At 35.1% G+C, this 13,333-nt stretch overlaps 1 long non-coding RNA gene and 1 pseudogene across 4 annotated transcripts; one reads left to right on the top strand and one right to left on the bottom strand.

Moving 5' to 3' along the window:
* Window positions 1–1,016: 1,016 nt before the first annotated feature.
* LOC145632076 (uncharacterized) lies at window positions 1,017–6,308 on the top strand. Of its 4 annotated transcripts, XR_014112471.1 has the most exons (6): window positions 1,017–1,495; window positions 1,608–1,802; window positions 2,875–3,488; window positions 3,672–3,761; window positions 4,581–4,663; window positions 5,693–6,308. It is a non-coding gene; the product is annotated as an uncharacterized LOC145632076 (long non-coding RNA). The 4 variants fall into 4 exon arrangements; XR_014112472.1 differs by lacking the exon at window positions 4,581–4,663; XR_014112469.1 differs by lacking the exon at window positions 5,693–6,308 and having other exon boundaries at window positions 4,581–4,975.
* Window positions 6,309–9,238: 2,930 nt separating this feature from the next.
* On the bottom strand, window positions 9,239–9,336 carry LOC145633538 (small nucleolar RNA R71; annotated as a pseudogene).
* Window positions 9,337–13,333: the final 3,997 nt, after the last annotated feature.

Genomic DNA, 13,333 nt, shown 5'->3' with positions numbered 1-13,333 from the left:
GCAATTCCTCTTATAGTATCTAAAGTCATTCAGTGGGTATCAGTTAGCCTATGCAAGTACATATATTGAATATTAATTCTTTGAATGTCCACAATTTTAATTCAATTAGGAGGGAGAATAATTTAATTATGTGTGAATTATTATTTTAAATGTGATTTAACATATAAAATTATTAAAAGTTGTTTAGTTTTCTCAAGAATTAGCCATAAATGTCCGAATTTTTGCCCTAATATGTTCAAAAAATCTGAACCCCCCAAACCCTAATTCAAAAATTTCGAGACCTAAAGAGTGGGGATGCAAAGTTAAGACGTCGAGTAGCCTAAAATATGTTCTTTTCCGGCTCCTTTGAGGAGCTATTGAGATGCTCACTAGAGGGAGATTTGAGACTATAGGGAGAACGCGGTAAGATCGAATGGGATGAAGGTGGATTGTGATAACACTAGTTCTCTACGCTTAGCATATTCTATGTTTCAATCAACCTCGGATATCTTGGAACGTACATACTCCTATTTGCTTAAGAAAGTTGTTTATTCATTTAAAGGGTAGTCATTTTATAAAGTTCAATTCATAAAGGTTTTGATTTTACTTTTCTTTTGATTTCTTTTACTTTTGCGATTTGCCTCATGTTGTTTGTTGAAGAGTTATGGGTTAATCTTTTAGAAAACCCTTACGAGAGCATCACTCGTCCTCTAAAGCGATTTAGAGGTTCAAATGCACTAGTGGAAAATATGTCATTTGTAACGGGTTATTCGTAATGGGCAAAGCTTTGCCCGTTACATTAAATATATTTGTAACGGACAAAATATTGCCCATTACAAATAAATAAGTATTTGTAACGATCACCATGTGCCCGTTATGAATACTATATTATTTGTAACGGGCAAAAATATTGACCGTTACGAATACTACATTAGTTGTAACAGTCACCATGTGCCCGTTACGAATACTGGCCCAATTGATGAGAGCCAAAAGAGGAGCCCATTACTTTTTACTCTATATTAGGGTTTCACACTTCACTGTCCTTAGACGTCAAACCTCCCAATTTTTCTCTCTCCTCTTAATTTCATCACTCAATCTCGCTATCTTCTCCGATTCACCTCAATCCATTCACTCAATCTCCTCCATTTCACCACCCTAATTCCCAAAGTTCCCCTCTTTCTCTTTTCTCTAAATTGCATCAATGGCGGAGGACCCAATTTAGAATGTCTTTTGAACGAATCTCGTTACTTAGAAGTGAATATGGGGGTGATGATTCAGGGTCAAGAACATTGCAGTTATGGGTGTTTATATCTCTTCGATTTTTTCAAGCAAATTAGATTGGAGAAACCCGCTTCTTCTTTAAGAGAAAGCGAACAAAACCCTAGTTTTTTGCTAATTTCACCGCCTATATATCCCATTTTTCTGCTCATTCAAACCCTAAGCTTTTGAAGCCGAATCGCCACTCTCTTGTGTACGATTTTGATGATAGATGCGGTTCCTCAACGAAGTTTTCTTTGTAATTTCCCTTTTTTTGGATTTTTGATTTGATTTGATTCTTTTTTTTTTTTTGTTTTTTTTTTTTGGTTTGCGGTTTCATTATGATTTTTGTTTATTTTGGAGTTGATTAGGTGAGAAGGGAAGAATGTTTAGGTGTCTGAGAATCGCCGGTGATTGCTGGTCAGAATAAGGGGCTTCTGATTATTTGGATGATAGTGGTAGGGATGATGATTCCGATGTCGAAAATTACAAAGTCGAAAATGACTCTACAATTACAAAGGCAGAATCGAAGAAAATTGACGATGATTCGGAAGCCGTAACTTCTGGTAAATGAATTTGTTTATTGTCCAGTTTGTAGCATTCAGATTCGCGGCGATGATGGCTCCGTTAATTCACATCTTTGTTAGTCTAATTTTAGTTTCAATTTTTACTTAATTATCTCATTTTTTTTGTTGAACATTGAAGTTTTTGATTTGTAATTTGGCTGAAAGTTTGGTTTATTTGATTATGTTATTGATTAGAAAATGTTGTTTATAGGATTTTGTTGCAACTAATTGGTGTTGTCAGATTTGAATTTGATGGAATATAGTTACAAACTTATTACAATTGAGCTGTTGTTGAGTTGGTTGACGATCTCAAGGGCTCCTACAAGTTAGGATCAAGAAACATGTTTAAATTCACGACACACATATCATCGAATTTTAGTTCTCATCAGTTGTTGGATAGTAAAGGTATAAAAAAAATAATTGGATTAGCAAAAACATAATTTTAATGTAATCAAAGAAAGATCAGCATCCTTGAATTTAGAAAAACGGGTATTTGTAGAATGGATCTAGGATGGGAATCGAAAAATTGAGTTAGTGAGAATGTGAGATATGTGAGCCATGTGATTAAAAGCTTGTAATTTTATCCTCACTTGGGTCTTTCTTGTCCTCCATCTCATTGCTAGGAAATTTAAGCTGCTAAGTATAGCATGGATAATTTGAGTTAGTTAATGACTAATCAATTATGGTTCCAAATTTTGAACTATAGCTCGAGTTAATTGTGGTACTAATCGTCAATAGGTTAAATGAATTTTATGAGTCAATTGAGTTTGTGAATTCCAGCATTTGGCAATTGCTTTTCATTGTGTTAGTATAAGCAATTTAACTGTATGATGTACTTCCACCTTCTGTTTCTTAATGCTTCTTTTACGCTTGCTTGTCTATGCAAAATTTTCTATTATATTATCTGTATTCCAAAATAAAAAAGCTGAAAGTGAAATTTGAATCTCCAGTTGTAGGAAATTTTTTTTTTTAAATAAATATTTTTATTACAGTTTAAGATTACTAGCAACGTTAAAAAAAAAAGTTCAGAAAATAGAGTTGCTTCTTATACATAGTGCATTACATATTTCAGATTTCTACATGGAAAAAGGAACAACATTAAAGATACCAGAGGTGTTTAAGCAGTACAAAGATGTACGAGAGTTAAATTATTTAGTGACCACCAGGAAGCTTATCCTTGATCTTTTCCATAATTCCTTTCTTCTCTCCGTTAATTCACATCTTGGTTAGTCTAATTTGAGTTTCAATTTTTACTTAATTATCTCATTTTTTTTTGTTGAACATTGAAGTTTATGATTTGTAATTTGGCTTAAAGTTTGGTTTATTTGATTATGTTATTGATAAGAAAATGTTGTTTATATGATTTTGTTGCAACTAATTGGTGTTGTCAGATTTGAATTTGATGGAACATAGTTACAAACTTATTACAATTGAGCTGTTGTTGAGTTGGTTGATATGTTTATTAGTTTTAGTTGGCATTGGAAAAGATGCAACTTTTGTTGAGGTTGCCGAATTCATCTTGACAATTGATTAGTGCAAGGTCTTGGAGCGGCGGTTTCCTAAAAGGTTGAAATATTACAAGTGGAAACAAGCTTTTTCGCTTGTCTTATCCTTCGATTTTGAATGTTAGTAGTGAAGACCAATGTATGGGCATGATAAAGAAGTCAAATGATGTATTGAGAACAGGTGAATGTAGAAGCTATGTTATAACTATAGTCATTTCTTCTATTCCCTTGTGTATAGCTCTGTTATTTTATATTTTGGTAATTGCTTGTAAGTTTTGTTTATTATATGATTTGTTGTTGGATTGTGTGTGTGTGTGTTTTTTTTAAGTATGCGTATTAATATTTAATAGTTCTTTTTTTGCAGGCTCTTCTTGATTATGAGAGATACAAGACAAGTAGTGATGGCTCTAGCATTCTCAGTTCACTTGCTGTGCCTATCGGAGCTGAAAATCAGGTTTGTAAAATTGTAACGCTAATCAAATGTGTTTGTTTCTAATACTTGTATTTGTCTTATCTAACATGTCACCACTGTAACATTTGGCCATAAGAATATGGGAAAACCCACTTGTATGTGATATCTAATATGTTTCTGAATGGTTGTCCTCAACACCTGGACTTACTTCTTTGTGGGTGGCTGTTTTTGTAACATATATATTTCATTCATAAATGATCCTTTGCAACTTTCCAGTAATATCTGATTTAAAATTTTTTATTGGCAATATAAGTTTATAAAGAAAAATTTCTTATGCTTGTACATCTAGAAGAAATTTCTTTGTACCATCATTTTTGTGCATCATGTCTAAGTCCATAACGACTTTACCAGCAATTTGAACAATGGTGATTGAAATTGCAATTACATTATTTAAGTTACGGACCATATAGTCTTATTTTTATTTAATTTGGACAATGGTGATTGAAATTGCAATTACATTATTATGATGATTAAGTTGAAGAAGTATTTAATTTTTGCATGGCTTAAGGTTAAAGCAGGCTAGAAACGTAGTTGCAAGTATTTGTGGTTTATGGAGGGAGGATAGTCTTATATAGTGTATAGCTTGTAGGTAGCAGAACAAGTAATGCTCACACGTGTCTTCTATTAAATAGAGAGCTGACTTGATATGGAATTGACTAGGCTTATGCTTAGCTCTTGGTATATATTATATTTTTAACTTTAATAAGGCATGTTGTGTTTGATTCCTCAATAGTGTAGTTTGCATTTTTTTGCTTCAGATCTATCGATTTTTTATTCTGATTTTGGATATTTCTTTGCTAGTTTGGGTATGGTGATGAGTAAACCAAGAGTACGGCAAGATATGCTACGCAGATATTCTCCGGCGGCTTCAACAGTTCAACACGGTTGGTAGTGCTTCCTCAAGTTCCTCCGCTGCCCCCCTTTGCTGAAATTACGCCAAAATTAAACAACAACAGGAACAACCTCATAAAGAACAACAATCTGCTGTTATTGCTGTTGCTGAAACAGTTTCGAATTATGAGCAAACGAGAGAGAAACGGATCGAATTTGAATCTAATCTTTAAGTATAGCAATTAGCAAGTGCATGACTTGTTTTTAATTTCTTTAATTGATAAAATCATTTGAATGTTGTATAGCTTTTGCTAATTGAATTTGAACTGTATACTTGTATAAATTATTATTTAAAATTATTTATTTTTTGTAATTGATAAAATCATCAAGCTATCCACTATCCAGCATATGCTGGATTTTATAATAGTAATTAAAATTTGGCAACAGACTAGCAGGTATTTTATTTATTTTTTTTTAATTTGGTTTCAATTGTATTTGTAACGGGCGGTTTAAATGCTTGTTACAAATAACTTGTTATTCGTAACGACAATTAAACTGTCCGTTATGAATAACGGGTTATTCGTAACGGGCAGTCAAAGTGCCCGATACGAATAACATATCCTATCTGTAACGACAACATACGTAACGCCCGCTACCGATTACGGATAGACTATTTTAGCCCGTTACGGATAACTATTTTTCTATTAGTGAGGGCTTGTTTTTAGTTGCTAAAATTGACCGTGATTCCTACGAAAGTGAGTCTTAGTGTATATTCTCTTTTTATATCTTTGTTTTTCATTTTTGAATAAGTCTTTCATCCTTTTTCTCGCTTGCTTGGTTTTGCTCGAGGACGAGCAAAAGTTTAGCTTGGGGGAATTAGATGAGTGTCATTTATGTTACTCATTTATTCTCTTTTAGGGTGATTTTAGATTGCTTTTATAGCTCTTTTCTTTCCTTTTTCCTTAGTTTTGCTCTTTATTTCTTTAATTTGCACTTTACTCAGTTGATTTTCCATTTTTATGCATTTTTTGGTTTATTTTATCTTTTTCCCTTTTATTTGTTTGTTTTCATTCATTTTTCAGGTTAAGATCGTTGTCCAAGGATTCCCGAGGTTTCTTCCCGAGTCTTGCATTAATTAGGATGCCTAGTGTTCTCCATTTGAAGCTCAAGTTTAGAGATGTGCAAGTTCCAATTGACCTTAGGCCGTCGTTGAAGCCGTGGGGGCACGAATTCTCGTGTTGAACCCACCGTCGAGGTGATTTTGGGTCTGCCATGCTCCGTGTTCATCAAGCACATAAAGTGGAGCGCACGAGGAACATAAAAATGAGAGGGAAGGAGGCTGTCCTGTTCCCTTGCGCGGCCGTGTATCCTGCCCCCGTATTCCATACCCATTTGTGCACGGCCGCGCATCTTCTTGAAGAAGGCAACGCCTTTACGGGTCTATTTTGGACGATATAACTAACTTGTCTTTGTTAGTTTTACTATATATTGACTTCTCTTCTATTTTTAGAGGGAGAATTGATTTTAAGAGATTTTAAGAGAATTAGAATTAGAGTTTTAGAGAGAGAAACACTTGTTCTTAGATTTATAGAGAGAGAATTTGATGATTGATGATTCTAAGCACAATTTCCTTTGATTTCACTAAAGTTTGTAAGGAAATCTTTTACTTTAATGCAATCTTTAGTCTCTTGATTTCAATTGTTTGTTATTGTTTGTTGATTGTTCAAATTTATTGATTAGTTGATTGAATTTGGTTTGATTGAAATGATGATGATGATGAATGTGTTGATTAGCTTAGTTTTGATTTTGATTTCTTCCATTGATAGTAAGTAGTTTACTTACTAGGGGTGTGGTGAAGCATGTTTGAGTGATGGATCATAGCTAATTTGGAGTTTTTGATTGATTGAGCATTGTGATTAAATTGATTAATTGATTTTGTGCATGTGTGTGATTAGTTAAAGAGTAGCTAACGTTAATTGTCATGCTAGATTGCATTGTGTGCCTACATTGATACGGACAATTGATTTGTAGCTCACATTTAACGATTGAGCTTGGTTTGTGATGATCCTAGTAGAGTCTTTCGTAGTTGGCGCTAGTTAGACCCCTAGGAGATAGCTTGTTGAGCTCTTTTGATTGCATTTTCTATCTTCCGTCGCAATACTCGAATTGATCAATCTCCAACCCAATTAGTGTGTGTCCATTGCACGAATATATGGACCCTAAATCCCTAGTGTTTGATATATCAATTTACCTTATGTTTGCTTTGTTTGTTTAATTGAACTTAGACATCCTACATTCTCTTTTTACGCTTTGAGACAACTTAACTTTGGCAATAGTAAACTTCCCCCCATTCCTTTGACCCTTGACTTGCCTCTATACTAGTATTTAGGTTTGTTAATTGTCTAAAAATTTAGTTTTGACCGTGGCAGGATTAGTTTCAACGACCTAGTCTGAACCCCCGTCATAAATGGCACCGTTGCTGGGGAAGGCATGGTGATTGCTATTGTTGTTTGAGTCTATTCCTTTTATTTGAAAAAAAACAAAAAGATTTCTCTTCCTTTTGGGCTACATTTGTAGCCCTGCTATTGATATTTGCTTTGAGTTTTTGTATGCGTAGGGCAAGAGAACGAACTCTAGTTCCATTTGATTTGAAAATTTAGAGAGCCATAACAAGGATAAGGGTTGCTAATCGTTCTTCAAGTCTAAGCTGTCCAAGAGAATGAATTCAACAAGAAAGAGAAGAAGAGGATTGAGGATGCATGGGAGCTAATTTAAGAGTAGCATTGAAGAAGTTGGGAACTCCCGGTGCTTATAGATTTGAGAGTGGCTGATGAGTGGCATTTATGCCACTCTTTTATCCTTTTTCTCTAAGGATTCTCCCCTCGTTTGCACTTGTTTGGCCCTCTTTCTAAGCATTTTTACTTAGCTTTGCTTTCTCTTTTCTTTCTCCTTTATCCTCCCTTTTCTTAGTCTTCCCGCTTTGTTCTTATTGTGCTTTTCATGCTTATGCTTTGTAGGAACCATCGAGACTTTCAAGAGGAGGAAGCTAAGCTCAAAGGAAGCTAGAGGAAGCATGATTCAGAAGAGGTTCGGCCGAACCTCCTGATGGTGTGGCCGAACCAAGGTGTGGCCGAACCTGCTCAGTGGTTCGGCCGAACTTCGAGGCAGGGGCAAGATGAAAATTGGCAGTTTTGCAGGAGTGGCCGAACCACAGGAGTTCGACCAGACCAGGATCAGGGAGGTTTGACCGAACCTACCCATGGTTCGGCCGAACCTACCCTGTAGTCCGGCCGAACCTTCCCATTTGTTCGGTCGGACCTCTCCTTTTCTCAGCTGACTCTGTACGGACTATATAAGTCCCTTTTTTAGAACGTTTTGGGAGATTAACTTAGTTTTAATTTTCTACATTTTTAGCTTAATCTAGAGAGAGAAACTTCATTAGTAGAGAGAGAAAGTGTGGATTTCTATTGATGAACTTGGATATTGAAGAAGGAGCTTGATTGAATCTTTGTAAATCTTCATCTTCAATTAATGAGCAATCTCTTACTCTCTTTCTTTACTTTTGTATCTAGTTTTGTTTGCTTATTTTGATTTTCCTTCTTTGCTTATTGATCATGTTGATGCTTATTGATTTGATGATTGATATTGTCTTCAATATGATTTGTGAGTAGTCACCTAGCCAAGGGTGTGGGGATGGTGTAGTTGTTAATTGATTCATGCTTATGATGTTGGGGTTATGTTAATGGTGATTAAAGTCTTTGTATGCTTGATATTCTTTGGTCTTTCTTGCAAGTGCACATTGTTAGTTGATCAAAGATGAGTCTTTACTAACAAGTAACGGAAGTTGACTTAGTTGAGATTCATTACTATCGATAATTCTTTGTTTGCACCTTCTAATATATGGTTCTAATGCGGAAACATAGAGGCTATGTTAGGAGAAATCGATTAACCCCGGAAGGCGGTTAGATCGAGCTTTATTTCGATATTCTTGCATGCTTAGTTTACCATTGCTTTGCTTCTGTGTTATTGCATGATCAAGTGACGTCTACATCTACCCACTTCCCTTGGTGTTTAGTTATATTGATCTTTAATCATTCTTAATCCTTAGTTTAATCTCTTAGTTATTCATACTTCTTGTCCCGAGATAGCTTAAAGTTTTAAGTAGTGAATGCGGTGTTTATGCATGTCTCCTTGTGGTTCGACCCCTCTATTTACCCTATACACGTATTAGGTTGGTAGAGCGTTATAAATTAATTTGACTTAGGTGTAGTCGCTCGACGACACGATTATTGCTTTGTCAGTGGCATTGCTTCACCAACAACACCCGCCAATGACTTTGAGATAAGGCCGACAATGATAATAATGATTGAACGAAGGCAATTTAGTGGTGCCAAGCACGAAATCCCACTAAATCATATCAAAGAGTTAGAGATGTATTGTAATACAATCAAGGTCAATAGGGTTTCTCAAGAATTCATAAGGTCAAGATATTTCCGTTCTCTCTAATCGAAAGTGCTTTGGAGTGGTTAGACAAGGAGGTGAAGCCTAATTCTTTGACCACTTGGGATGAAGTTACAAAGGAATTCTTATCCCGCTTTTATCCCCAAAAGAAGACGGTCGAGGCGAGAGCTCTCATTCAAGGTTTAAAACAAAAGCTGGGCAAGAGTCTTTATGAATCAGGGGAAAGGTACAAGGATTACCAAAAAGAATGTCCTCACCATGGGATTCCAACATACCAAATCATTCAAATCTTTTATGAAGGTTTGAGTCCTCAAGTCAAATCTTGTTTGGATGCCGATGCTGGAGGCCCTATCATGAACAAGACTGAGGAAGAGGTTATAGATATAATTGAGGATGTAGTTCGTCACTACATGGATTGGCAAGAGGGAGAGAGAGAGTTGACAAGAAAGAGTGGCTCAACGGTCTATTCGGTTGATCATCTCAATGCAATCAATAACTTGTCTTCCCAAATTTTAAAACTTGGGGAAGGATATGACATTGATCAAGGCTAAGCTAGAGAGTGCCTCTTCGATTGCACCAAGTCTTCCCTCCCACATTAAGGGGAGAAGAACATCTTCTAACTCTACCCCTCCTTCTACTTCAAGTAATATGCCAAGTGGTTGTGTCTTTTGTGATGTTTGTGGGTCTTATGACCATGACTCCTCCAGTTGTCCACATGATTTTTAAAATTGTGATGACGTTGAAAACAATGATTGTGATCAAGTGAAATTTGTTTCCAAAAATAACAATGGACAAAGATTTGATGGTCCACGGAATTTTGGGACTAGGAATGCTCATCAACAAGGTGGTTTTGATAACTACAACAAAATTGGTTATAGGAACCAAGGAAATCAAGGTTTCCGAGGTAACTATAACAATCAAGGTTATAGTAACAAAAACCAAGGCCAAGAGTATGAAAATCAAGACCAATCTCATGGCTTTGGTGGCCAACACCAAAATTTTGGCAACAATCAAGGCCGAGGTAATTGGAACAATCAAAATAGGGGCAATTTTCAAAACAACAACCAAAGGGGACCTCCACCCGAATTTGCTCCAAGACCTCAAGGCAATGGTGATAATTCCTATGCTCAACCCCCATATTTTAAGACTACCTTAGAGGAGATCATTGAAAATAAAACAAAGATTTTGAGCACTTACATGGCGGTAAGTGAAAAGAAGTTTAATGAAATGATGACACATAACAAGATGCTTGAGACCCAAATCACTCAACTAGCCAATACCTTATAAGATTGTGCTAGCCCTTTTTAATCACCCTCTCAAGGAGTTTATCCTAAGAAACCCGTGTATTCCATCACCACAAGGAGTGGAAAATTGCTTGAAGAGAGAGTTTATAGGATGAGAGAGGAGGATGAGAAGAGGAGTGACTCAAGAGAGGAAAATGAGAACAAGGTGTCAAGGAGTGTGAGCAATGAGGAAGTTCAAGAGAAAAAGATGAGTGATGAGTCTAGCAAGATGAGTGAGAGTTCTAATGAGAAGAGTGTTGAAAAAAAAGAGGAATCAAGATGAGGATTTCAAACCAAGACTTCCATATCCCCAAAATTTCAATAGGTATAAGTTGGGTGAAAAATTTGGGAGATTTATCGAGATGCTTAAGAAGATCTATCTTTCTATTCCTTTCACTGATGTTTTGGGAGAAATGCCTAATTATTCTAAATTTCTTATGGAAATCTTGAGCGGTAAGAAAGATTGCAATGTGGTTGAATCGGTGAATTTGGGGGAGTGTTATAGTGCCTTTATCCATAATGATTTCCCATGATGATGAAGAATCCCGAAAATTTCTCCATTCCTTGTAATATAAATAGGAAATTGATTCAAAATGCCCTTTGTGATCTTGGTGCTAGTGTTAGCATCACGCCTTACTCTGTTTTCAAGAAACTCAAGTTAGGTGAGCTCCTTTCAACCAACATGACCATTCAATTGGCCGACCGTTCTATTAAGTTCCCAAATGGTGGAATTGAGGATGTGTCCCTCAAAATAGGAGAGTTCATTATTCCCATTGATTTCATTGTGCTAGAGATTGCGGAAGATGACAACATTCCTATCATCCTAGGGAGGCCATTGTTAGCAACTTTGGCTGCTTTAATAGATGTGAAAGGTGGCATGATTACCTTGTGTGTTGGTGATGTTAAGGCAAGTTTTAAGCTCAAGTAGATGCATGAGTCTCTATCTTATGTGCAAGGAATTTTGTGCATAAACTCATTGTCTTCGAATGCTAATGTTTGCATGTTTGTGTCTTTTACTGATGATATGTTGTAGCTTGTGATGATGTTCCTGAAAGTGTTTAGAGAAAGGTAGTTAGTGAAGAAGACAAGGATCCGTCAAAGCTTGAGGATGAGTTTGAAATGCCTTCTTGGTTTGAGCTTTCTTTGAAGGAAGATGAGAATTGTTTTTCAAGTGGTGATGTAGACACCCATTTGTGTTTCCCCAAAACCAAACCCAGTGATGAGTACCTTTCACGTCGAATCATAATCGAATGAAGTAAAAGTGTGGAAAGTCTAGTGTTGCGGTTAGTTTTTATTTCTTCTCTTTCTCTCTGTTTTTGAAAACCTATTTTAAGAAAACATCCAATCCAGTTTAGTTTGGTCCATAGCAAGGGTCCAATAATGGTGTAGTTGGATCGGGTTTGAAAAGAGATTTCTAACGATATATTATTAGCCCAATTCCGATGAATAATGTGGAAGTTATGGCCAAATTACTAAACTAGGCCCGGTTTGATCTTTATATGCGGCCCAATGATCTAGAGGAGAGCCTATTATTGATTTATCATTCCTAATGCGATTAGGATTGATTATAGTATTCTAGAGTCTTCTAGAAGGTTCTTTTGACACCTAATTTAATTAGCATTGATAAATTGACTTTTGAGAGTTTTATTTAGAAATAAAAGAAGTGTTTTAAGGAAATTACAGTTTTACCCCCTCGTACGCTTAAATTTTATCAAAATAAGAAAACGCGTGGAAAACTGATTGCAGCGCCGTACGACATGTCCGTCGCTTGGCGACAGGCGCATGTTTGGCGACAACGTCGTGTTTTATTCTTTTCGAAACTCTGATTCGTTTTTTATCATATCCGGCTGATTTTCTCTATAAATAGCCTCCTAAAACCTTCGTTTTGAATCCTCAATTCTCAATTCTTCTCACCAACTCTCATCAAGGAATTCTTGATGCTCTCTCTCTCTTTTCTAAACTAGCTTTTCTCAAACAAAATTCCGCATTTACAAGATCTAGACACACCTAGCCAAGTTCGAAGTTGCCTTCGCCCTAGACGTGAAAGGTTTAATTTCTGAGGGTGTGGTCCCAAATCTCTCTTTCAATTATTTAATTTAGGGCTTGTTTGGTATCATTTTTGGTTTTTAGTTTCCTTTTTGTTGAAAACTAAAAACCAAAAACAGAAAACAAGAAAAAGGTGTTTCCACTTTTTTGTTGTCAGTTTTGAAAATTATTATGATTTTAATAAGTTTAAATAATTTTTTATTCATTATGTGACATATATCATATATTTTTATACAACAAAAAACCAAAAAGCAGAAAACCACAGCAATGCCAAACGAACCCTTAGTTGTTTGATTTATTATTTTCCTTGAAGTTATTAATGTGTGTATTTTGTTATTAGAAAGAGGTATGAGGCATCCAAGTAAATGCTTTAATTGTTTGCATTGTTATTATGATATAAAAATCATGTTTAGGGTTCCTATTTTGATTCCTAGTATCATGTTAGGATGTTTTCCTTGATTTGTTGTTTTGAATGACAACAATGATTCCTAGTATCATGTTTAGGGAAAAGGTTATAATATCAAATATGCTTATTATGATTTTTTTGTTATGCTTCCTATTGCCTTTCCTAATATGCATGCTAGTATCATGTTAGAGTTAAAGCTTTGATTTTTAATGTTTAGTGACATGGTAGGGTTTGTTATTAATCTTGTTAGTATCATGCCTAGGATCTTGCTATTATTATGCTTTAACATGATTATTTTAATTATGGTTGTTATTATGATTATAATTATTGTTATTATTATTATTATTATTATTATTATTATTATTATTATTATTATTATTATTATTATTATTATTATTATTATTATTATTATTATTAATATTATTATTATTATTATTATTATTATTATTATTATATTGCTTGATATTTATTGTTATTGCTTGATCACACCTTTTATGCATGTTTAAATGGAATTGTTACTTGTAATC

Source organism: Chenopodium album, chromosome 5, assembly GCF_948465745.1.
Source record: "Chenopodium album chromosome 5, dcCheAlbu1.1, whole genome shotgun sequence".
NCBI classification, from domain to species: domain Eukaryota; kingdom Viridiplantae; phylum Streptophyta; class Magnoliopsida; order Caryophyllales; family Amaranthaceae; genus Chenopodium; species Chenopodium album.
This window is presented reverse-complemented; position numbering and strand designations above follow the sequence as displayed.